General features: G+C 40.2%; 1 protein-coding gene across 1 annotated transcript in view; it reads right to left on the bottom strand.

Moving 5' to 3' along the window:
- ACTA2 (actin alpha 2, smooth muscle) overlaps positions 1-9,258 on the bottom strand; it is an 82,696-nt gene extending 73,438 nt beyond the window's left edge. Inside the window, exon 1 of the mRNA XM_088169101.1 lies at positions 9,195-9,258. The gene's annotated coding sequence lies outside the window, so the exon portion shown is untranslated. The remainder of the gene's footprint in view (positions 1-9,194) is intronic.
- Positions 9,259-10,944: the final 1,686 nt, after the last annotated feature.

The following is a 10,944-nucleotide window of genomic DNA, read 5'->3' on the forward strand; positions in this document are numbered from 1 at the left end:
ACAGGCATTACAGTAACAATCAAGAACAAACTTTGCTGTCCCAGCCCTACTTTCTCAAGTGCTGTCCCTGAGCAGTTTTATATTAACATAGCAGATATTTCAACATCTCTGAGAAACAAAGCATCTGTTCCCAGGTGCTTAGAATCCCACTCTACCTGACAAAATCCAGAAGAAAAACATTCTCTCTGGATCATTTCTTCAACCAGCTCTAACCAAAATGCTATTTTACCCATCTTCATAACCAGAGATTAAGCACTTTAGTCACTACCAGACGTAGAGACAATATTTTCTGAAGCAGTCAGTCAGCTCTGTTTCTGTAGCTCCCATGAGCAAACCTTCCTCTCCATGTCCCGCCTCACACACTAATCCCAAACCAGAGACCACCCTTGGTTCAAACACAGGTACCCAGCTGGAATTTAGAGTAATTAGCCTTTTTCCCACTGTGGTACAAGCTCAAAGCCTCTGCCATGTGAAGCTGCAGCCGCAGGAACTGGGCAGAGTCTTCGAGGGTCACACAAGGAGCAGCAGCAGGTCCAGCTTTTGGGAGTGCATTTGGAGGGATAAGAAACAGGGCAGGAAAAGGGTTACCTCATAGCCTTGTACTATAACTTCAGTCAAATTATGTCAGAATGGTGTCATGCTCATGGAAAAAAAGGAGAAAGAAATGTTATTCAGAAGTTTTATGACAAAAATTTCACTTCCTCATTAAGGTTCACTCTGCTGATTACATTTTCCCCATTATATTTCCTGAGCCAAGCTTTTGTGCTGCACTTGAAAGAGAATGATTGAATGAAGGAACATACATGCTAGGAGACTTCCTGTCAAGTCATTAATGAACAAAACCCAAAACACTCATAATTTCTGAGCATATTCTTTCGACAGAATTTTTGCTGTTTTTAGTTCCTTTACCTCTCAGAGATGGGTCAGCACAACAATTTTTAAAATCTCTCCTTATGGTTTTCTTGAGTTCAACATGTAAAACATACCCTTCAATTTTCTGCTCTCACCAAGTCTAGCAGCTAGTAAGTAAAACCTCAGTAAGTGAATTATTAAATTCAAATAAATTTAAATATTACAATTAAAAAGTACAATATTAATATATAATGTTAATGAAATATAATAATATATTAATATAATTATCACAATTAATTCAATATAAATACATTAAATATTACAAATTATACAGTAATATTCTAAATAAAATTATTTTAAAAGTAAAATTAGCTATGAAATCCATACTATGCTTCATCTAGAAATGTTGCAAAGATGCCTTTCCTTCTTAAGTTTTGTAATACTAACACTTTGAGTTACCTATAGTTCCAGTCCTCATAAATAAAGCCCTCAAATAATGTTTTGCAACAACTGAAATCAATAACAAATTTCACCAAAAGCAAGAGTATTGTTAAGCAAAGAAGACAATCAGCAAGAATCCTTTTTGGAGGTCAAAAAGAGCTGTTAAGTGTTCCAAAGCTATTAAAAACTAAGTGAAATAGTGGGTTCTGGGTTTTTATATTATTTTGATATTAAATTGTTACTTTGAAGCAACGTTAATTTTTATGTTTGCAGAACAAGCCCTCTATTTATTATCAACCTTACATTATATATTTTGGTTTTGAACATGCTATAGGAATTAAAAAACCCAAACATTATTTCAAGTATTATATTCTATTAGGCAATCCAATATTGCTGAATAAAACCAGGCTATAGGTGTCTTATTCTCCAGCAATTTTGCCTGGTTTAGCAAGGCATTATACACTTCCTACAAATGCTGTTATTTGTTTTTATAATGGGTAAATTGCTGTGTAGTCTGCTAGGCTTCCTTCCTTTCTTCCTTGCTAAAATTAGTTGTTCATGCAACAATCCATCACTTCCATCCTTCCTGAGCCCTATAGTGAAAGCAGGTTTGGATTTTAATTCTCCTCTAAACCAGTATTTGATGCTTATCCTTTTTGAGTGTCAGCTGCTTTCCAAGATCATAAATATACAATCCTCTCCACTTCTCCATTTATACCTTACATCCAGTAAATCAAAAGATTTACAAACTCAGCTCCCATGTCTCATCTGACAATTTACAGATCCACCCCTGAACCAGTTACTTTTGTCCTAACAAAACTTTTGTATGCCAAGGATCTTCTTGGAGATGTTAAAATTACACCTAAAACCCAGCAAAATCTAAAAAGATCTCACAATTCCCTTGAGTCCTCAGACTGAGGTTATGCCTAAATCTTATAAATTCTTTTTGTACACCATCACCAAGGAATGTTATTCTCTTATGTATCTAAGACTTGCTCCTTAGGTAGTCATCTCATCACTATCATGTCTTTCTCCTAAAAAGGATGTTCTTGACCTTTTCATACAAAATCCACATCCTATTTCAAAATTAGTTTATTTCCTGTGCTAGAACATCTTAGTCCTTTTGCATCTTTCCTTTGCTGAAGCACATCAAGTAGAGGCTATTGATAATCCTCTTTAAGATTTTTCATAACAAAATGTATTTATGTTCACAATTTCTCATACAAAATCAAGGTCAAATCACAGATTCCACCGCCAGCCATGCTTGTTGCCTAGTCATTACATTTTACATTTCTGCCCTTGTGTTTATATCCACTTTGCCCTGGAAATGAGGAGGATTTTCCCACTAATCCTTGCAATGTGAAAATTACAACTCTTCTTCAAGTACCTGCCTAAAAACTTTCCCCTGCTGTGACACTTACTGACCATTGAAAACAATTTGGATACAATGACCCCCATCCCTCTCTGTGGTCACTGCAGTCCTATTGTCTCTGCACATGGGTGCTCCAGACACTTGTGTTGTTTTACTCTTAAACCACAACCTTTGTGAAGCAGAAACCTTTTACTCTGTGCTATGCACAGAACAACCTTTTTCTGTAACTACATTTTTCTGGCATTGCAATATTACTGGCAGTAACAATAGTAACAAATAAAATGTAACTCAGAAGATTTGTGAGCTGGAAAATAACTAAGTTGAAGAAATCATTCACAAGATATTGCTCTATTTATTGGGTGAGCTCGAACTAAGTAATAGTTAATCTCTGCATTGAGACAAACTGGGTGTTTTTTTCTATTTAGTTTTCTCAGAATTCTATTGTCAAGAAGTTGGACATGATGCAAAAGGAAGACTCAGGATGTGACCCCATTTCTCTAGGAGCTATTCTGGGGGAGTATGGTAAAACCTGTTTCTCAATTCTTCAAGTAAGTGATTATTGATAACAAAACTGAAGGAACAATAAATCTGTATGAAACAGAAGTAATTTTGGTACTAGAATGGGTGATAGTCAGAAAAACAAGGAGCATTCAGGAGAATTAATTCAGTTGCCAAGTGCACTACCCTCTCTTTTATACACATCTGAAATCTGATGTAAGAGTGAGGAGCATTTTCTCTTAAATGGAAACAGCCTTTAGGGAACAGCACTTGTTTGGTTTACATTTTTTAGCTGTGACTTTACTTGTGAGACACTGTGGTTTCTACAACTGCATTATTACTAATCTGTTCTGGAAATGTTTGTACCTTTAGCCTGAAAAAGCTATTTCTGCATTATTTTTATTTTTTCCAAAACCCTAAGAAAACTCTAAGATAAGGGTGATAATTAAGATCTTACATAACACAGCAGGAGAAAATTTTCTGGAACAATAATTTCAAGATAGGAAATGAGCGTGTATGACAGACATACTTGTAAAAATTCTAGACTAAGGAGCGTTATGGACATCTTCAATACTAGCATGGTACTTAAGGAAAACAACATAATTTGGAAAAGGCATAGCTGAAATAAAACTAGAACTGTAGACTATCGTTAATTACATTTCTATAGTAGCTAAACATTGCAGCAACCAGCAAATGAATGTTGCTTTTTATTCCATGTCGATTTTGGAAAAGAATGTTTAATCTGGAGAAAAAAAGAAAAGGATTACTAAACTGAACTATTTGTATTCTTGAAAGAAAAATGTGCATTTCTTGTTTTAAATATGTGTGTTTCCAAAAGCCAGAATCATCTGATATACAACAGGTCAAAATAGGAAAAACAATAGAAAGGGTAAAAAGCTTTGATTACATTTTTTCATACTGAACATAACAAAGACTGAAAAACAAGGGAAGTCTCTGGCATTGGTAAAACCCGTTTGAGACTGGGAACTGGTGTAATTACACCAGTCACATTTGCTTTGGTGCACAACACTTGGCCTGTGGTGTCCTCCTACAAGATAAAATATTCTAAAAGACCAGGGCTGCAGCAATGAGATCAATAAGCAACGTTTCCTGCAGGAATTCTTCAAGAATTCCACCCCTCAAGCTTCACTTCCATTTCTCAAGGTGCTCTTCTCAGACTCAATTACACGGTGCTAATTAATTGGTGGGTGAGAGGCTGGACATGGGCTGGCAAGGTGCACTCACAGCCCAGAGGTCCAGCATCCAAAGCAGCAGGACCAGCAGGTTGAGGGAGGGGATTCTGCCCCTCTGCTCTGCTCTCATGAGCCCACACTCAGGGCACTGGGTCCAGCCCTGGGATCCCAACATAAGAAGGACATGGACCTTAGGGACAAATCGAGAGCAGGGTCACCAAGGTGCTCAGAGGGTTGGAGCACCTCTGCTATGAAGAAAGGCTGAGAAAGTTCAGGCTCTTCACCCTGGAGAAGAGAAGGTTTTGAGGGGACCTTAGAACACCTTCCAGTACCTAAAAGGGCTTCCAGAGAGCTGGAGACGGACTTTTCAAAGGGCAGGTAGTGATGGGACAAGGATTAAAAGAGAATAGTTTTAGGCTAGATATAAGGACAAAGGTTTTTACAGTGAGGGTAATGAAACAATGGCACAGGCTGCCCAGAGTTCAGTGACCTAAGACCAGAAAGGCATTGAGATATACCAAATACTGGTCACTATTCCAAGATATACACCTGTCTCTCAAGTGGAGGCTTTCCTTTCAGACAAGTGCATAGCAATCTTAAACAATGAAGGATAAAAAGAAAATTCAACATATCAGTATTAAAGTATATGTAAATCAGGATTAAAGCTCAGGCCCTTTGCAGGTATGATCAATCCCATGTGCTGAAGAACTGCACTGATCCTGAGATCTCAGGTTCCCTGAAGTACCAGGAGCTCTCCAAGAACCGCCTACATGAATTGGGTACATAGGAGCTAAGGTCTGTTTGGCTCCTTGCCTGAGACTAGAGCATTAAATCCCACACACTGGAAGTGGTCACAGATCTCACACCCAACACTTTCCTCATAGCAAAAGCAGTCCTGAGCTCCCCTCCCAGAACCTATCAACATTAGGGTAACCTATTGAACCATAAATCCAGAACCTATTAACACGAATAGATAACACTAAAATAAAGAGAAAATTAAGCTTGATTACAAGACATGCCTTCCACAATGCAGGACAAGGAAGCAAGTAACACTTTTATGTCCAAGGAAGCTCATTTCCACACTGTGCTTCCCAAGGCACTCTGATGCCAAAGGGCAAACAGAAACCATGTAGAGCTGTGCTTATGCAGAGAGGAGCACCTGTGAAATTCTGCTCCTGAAATACCTATTTCTCACTTTTTTGTACTGCATACTGTATCTTTAAGTGCTGGCCAGAAGCATTTTTCACACAAATTAACTACTGGGAATTTTTTCTCAGAAAAGAGCTCCTACAGCTCATGCACTGAAAACCCTAGCAGGAAATATAACATAAAAGCAGCACAGTCAGAAAATACTCTAGTCAGGGTAAAACCAAGAAAGAAGAAACTATTTAGATGAAGTTTTATGAGCTATACCTGCCAAAATTCCCACATCAGGTTTCATGGGTTTATGCTCATATTTTCCAATAGCAGATATTTTCTCCTTTCAGAGTAAAGAGGCTGCACTGTCATCAGAGGAAACCAACCAGACAGAATACTCTCTCTATAGTCAAGATCACTCTGAAGTCAAACTGAAAAAAATTACTCTGATAGTTTGGCTCAGTAATTCCTCCCACTTAGCTTATAATAAAAACAGGTAATGCAAGGTTCCATTGTTCCTTGTGGTAGCTGAGCTAAAGGTTGCTGATAAAGCTTAGAGTCTCTATTGGCATATTAATCAACCTCTGTAACAAATGCCTTTACCTACAACCTGGTTTGCATGAAGTGTTCACGTATCAGTGTTCAACATGTCTAAAGATATAGTTTGGGGTTTTTGTACTTTAATGTTAACCTTTACCACTGTGAGTTGCTTCTTGTGTTTCTCTGTATCATTCTGCATGAGAAATTAACTCAAATATCTGGTTGGATCAGAATCAGCCACTGTTATGTGCTTTGCACTTAATGGGATTTCATCATCATTAAGCAGAGAAATATACACTCTGGGTCTAATTCTGAACAGAAAAAATTTTCAACTGTGGAATTATGTTTAGACTCAGAAGGTTAAAGGAAGCCAGATCCCCAGTCACTGAGACAGGATCTGTCCCTCCCTCCTTACCAGGCACTTGGAAATGGCAGAGAGAATGACCCCTGGGACTGCTGAAGAGTGCTCACGTCATGGCTCTGATGAGCTCCGGTCTCCAGCACAGGAAAGGAGCGAATGAGCTGCCTTATCTCGCTGAGGACAATGCCTCATGTCATTGTCCTTCCTTGTATTGTCACTGGACTCACCCACACGTCATCCAGACATGGCAGCCATCTCCTCTGGCAGGATAATCAGGGATTAGTTGCCTGCCTGGCATCTGTGTACCAGATGAGGGGAAATAAAAGTTTCAGCTCACCTGTGGCTGAGCAGATGTTTTTTCACACCACTACAGCTCACATGTGCCGTTACCCCCTGAGTTGATATGTCTCTGACAACACCACATACTTCAATTGCCAGACTTTCTCCTGGGCTCACAAGGGATTTTCTCACATGGGAAAATTTACAAACTGTAGTGTAAACATCTCAGCTGTACAGGCCTCTGGTTACATTGCCATCTGTCAAAACTCTAGAAGTCTCTAATGCATCTGGCAAACAAACAATCACAAATCCAATATGAAAGTGAAAAAACTTCCAGGGCTACAAGATCTACTTCTATGCTTTGACCAAAACAAATCTTCTTAAAAATACAACACTTAAGTTCTTGAATTGAGAAACAATTAAAATGTTTTATAAAATCACAGTAATTGCCTCTAAATAAAAAGCAAGGACTGATGTTTCCCCTTGTGTTGCATGGGGTGAGGATGATGCTGGGTATTCCAATACAGGACATGCAGACAGTCTGCTCACCTCAAGAGATTTCCCTCCAAGTTTCCTGCAGAACAGTTTCCTGTCAGAGTATGTTTGTCTATGAGAAAACATCATTCTCTCAGCAGTGTCTGATGGAGACAAACCCTTGCTACAGGAAAACAGAGCCCTGCTAAGAAGACAGTGAGACAGCCATTGCATCATTCAGCACTGATTCATCTTAGCCTTGACTGGTATCTGATAAACAATAAATAGCCTATGTACTATTAACACTCTAATCACTTTCACTCATATTTGTTCAGATCAAACACAAAGAAACAAAATGTGATAAAACTAAATATTAAAAACCCACCTGCTTTAGACTTGCAACTGGAAACTCAGCACTCAAACAAACACTACACATCCTTTCTGAGAATTTTGGGGGTTCACAGGAGTACATTTAGTCTTGGTTTTGTTCATTACTGGAAAGCAGATGCTCCAGTGTAGTCCAGAACTCACTCCCTTCATCATATGATTTTAATGTTTTCTCTGAACTCTCTTCTCATACTCTGATCTGTTTAGCTCTTCCCTCTGCTTTTGACTTTATCCTCAGTGGGAAAACATGAAACACTTGTTACAAAATTAGCCTGCTCAATCCACCTACATATCAAGTTCTTGACATTTTCAATATTCCCAGGAATCAGTATTTTAACCATGGTCTATTTTCAACATATCTGTCTTTTGGTATCCATTCCTTTCATCCTTCATTCCTTTTCCTCTATGTACAAGGCACACCCTGATAACCTGTTTCTATCCTCTAGCTCTAAGTGTTGTTATCTGTTCTCATAATTTTACAACAACTTAGATAACAGAGGTTTTTTGGCAATCTGAAATCTAATGTACACAAAACTGAAAAGGGAGTAACATACAATGGAAGAGGGAAATTACTTAAAAGGCAAGCTCCCAATAAAATCACCTAGGAATGTGCCATGCTAGTGTGCCAATGAAATGTAGTGCAGACCATGGGCACTATTGGTCACTGTGGACACAATAGTCACCATGACTATTTAACAAAGAGTTATAAACACTCCTGTAAAATAAGAGCTCCAATCCAACCACTTGCTTTTATCCAGACATGCTTAATTTTAAATCTGAATCAAACCCATATTTTTTCCCCTAAGCTTTCCAGAGCTAGCTTCCCCAGCTAATCCCATGCAAACATTCCAGATCACCAGCCATATATCCTTAGATGTTACAGAAATGTTTTGCTTCCACACTACAAACTGGCAGCTTCACTAAAGCTAACTAGAAGTACAATGTTAATTGTTGGATATCTGCTTTCGACAACAAAAAGCATAAACCTTCAGTAAGTAGCTGACCAAATGGCTGATTTAGGCTCATAGACAGTAAAGGAGCTATCATGAAAGGAATGGTGAAGTTCAGATGTTTGTTGCAAAGTGTTCCCAAACAAGCAGAAAGAACATTACTATATTTGCATCTCCTCACTTGAACCTAAGCCTTTTTTCTACCCAAAACCAAGGGAAGAGACTTGGAGACTGGCTTCTCCTTGAGTCTTCAGGTTCAGCCCACAGATAAATCACAGCAGTTGTTTCTACGACATTTCCTGCCCCAAAGAGCCAGCCAAGAATCCTATCCACAATCTCATCATGTCAAGTATTACAACATCCTTTTAACAGGAGCTATCAAGCAGAGTCTTGTCTTGCTCCAGTTCACCTAGAAAGCAGCTGAAAAGATTAACTCTCTCATCTTTTCTCCATCACATCCTTTCCTTGTTGGCCCCCACACAAATCCTTTTCAAGGCCTTCCTGATTTCTGCCTATCTCTCCATCTACACAGAAGGATTAGCTCCTAGCACCATTCAGTCTGTTCATCACCACTGCTCTTCTCAGGAAGGCACCTCTTGCAAAAATTCATTCTTGCAAGGACTACCCATTAAACAGGAGCAAAAAGCATTTTGTTGTCCTTTTCTGAGGACACAAACTCACGGTACACAGTTAAGAATCTGCTTCCCTACCTTCTTCCAACATCTTGGACCTTCCTGTCGTCCCATGCTTTACAGCCAGGGCATAGACTGTATAGGAGGGGGTGTGAGAAGCGGAAGGAATGATGTTTGTAGGCACCACATGTTTACACAGTACCAGCCACAACAAAGATCTTCATCCACCAGCACAGCTGCTGGACACTCTGACAATGAACAAACACTAACAGCTTGTCCAGTAGACAGGCTGCTTGATCCAGGCTGTAAATGCTGAATCCCTCCCCAGCACAGCACAGATTTCACAGCTGCCTTCCTTCCAGCTTGGTGCCCCTGAAGAGGATGCTCCTGGAGCTCCCAACACTCAGCTCCACTCCCACCCTTCTCACAGGAGCAGCCAAAGCTGTGACAAAGCTCCCTGGGCAGCTGGGGACTTGTAGCAGACCCCTGCACTGATGCACCCCAGCTGCTAAGAGGGTCCCTTCCCTTCTGAGTGGGTGTTTACATCCCCAGTGCTTATGATGAAGAAGGAAAATCATGACAACAGCGCCAGAAAGTGATTCAAGGCTTCCCAGGAAGCACTTTCCTGTTGAGATGACTGCGCTCACTGTCCTACTCACACTCTGCTGACAGACTGAAGCAAGTTCAAGGGGTCAGAGACCTCCCAGAGGATGCTGAGGGAAGGGAACCGGCAGAGCTCACTATAAGTACGTCCCAAAGAGAAGGAAGCACAGTGCCACCGCATCACACTGCAGTGGGAACAGGGACAAGGGGGGAGTTCCTGCTGGGAGCACCCCTGCCAGCTCTGCAACTCCATCAAGAACTAAGTCTAGATTTAAAAAAGTTCATCTCCCTGCTAGCAGAAAGTAGCAGAAAAGCCTCTGCATTGGGAGTAGGGCCCTTCTGGGGTTCATTGCTCCTCTTCCAATTGTGAACACTGAGGACAGGTAAGGGTGAAAAATACTGGGGGCAGCAGAGAATTGGAGAAAATTCAAAAGCCACCTATCTCCCTCAGGGAGCAGCAGTGCCTGACACAAGCATCATTACCCTGGCTGCCTCAGGCCTCTGTGGAAACAGAGGAAACCATGTAATTCTGGAGACTGGCAGGAAATTGTAGAGATCACCTAGTCCAGCCCTCTGCTCACAGCAGGGCTAGTTTCAAATAGCACTTACAGACCCCAGGGAACCCTTGCCTCTGTGTCAGCCTCGGAGAGCTGATGGGTTTCATTTGAGCTGAAGTCAAATGTTTGCAGTAACTGAAAGAGAAGCTGTCATTAACCAGGCTGAACACACCACATGAATGTTCACAGTGCCATAATCAAAGGGACCTCCACTGTACACACACATTTGTTTCTCTACCCTTTTGCTTTCTCTGCACCTTTGGCAAGATGCAGTTCACTCTGCTGGAAAGCCAAGCAGCCTCTTCATCTGTGTGCAAGAATAAAAAGACAAAGTGCCAAGAGTCATTTGTACAATGAAGACATTGTGTCACAGACTTCTTCATTATCTGTGCTGCTCATGAGGGAACAAGATCAAAACCCTCAGTATGGGAAGCATTTAAGTTGACATTCAAGTACAAATAGCTTTGCTCTGTTAGACTTTCTGCCACCAGAATTGATTACATCAGTCAGAATTTGAATACACTCTGACCTAGATTTTCAGAAGCCCATAAAGAAGACAGCTATTCCAATCCACTTTCACACATACATACTGAGATGCTGTTCTAATTGTTAAAAAATAAAGTATTAAAAGTCAACGTGTAGAGACAGTGGGTTGAGAGATGGACTTT

This window comes from Sturnus vulgaris, chromosome 8, assembly GCF_052056855.1.
Source record: "Sturnus vulgaris isolate bStuVul1 chromosome 8, bStuVul1.hap1, whole genome shotgun sequence".
NCBI classification, from domain to species: domain Eukaryota; kingdom Metazoa; phylum Chordata; class Aves; order Passeriformes; family Sturnidae; genus Sturnus; species Sturnus vulgaris.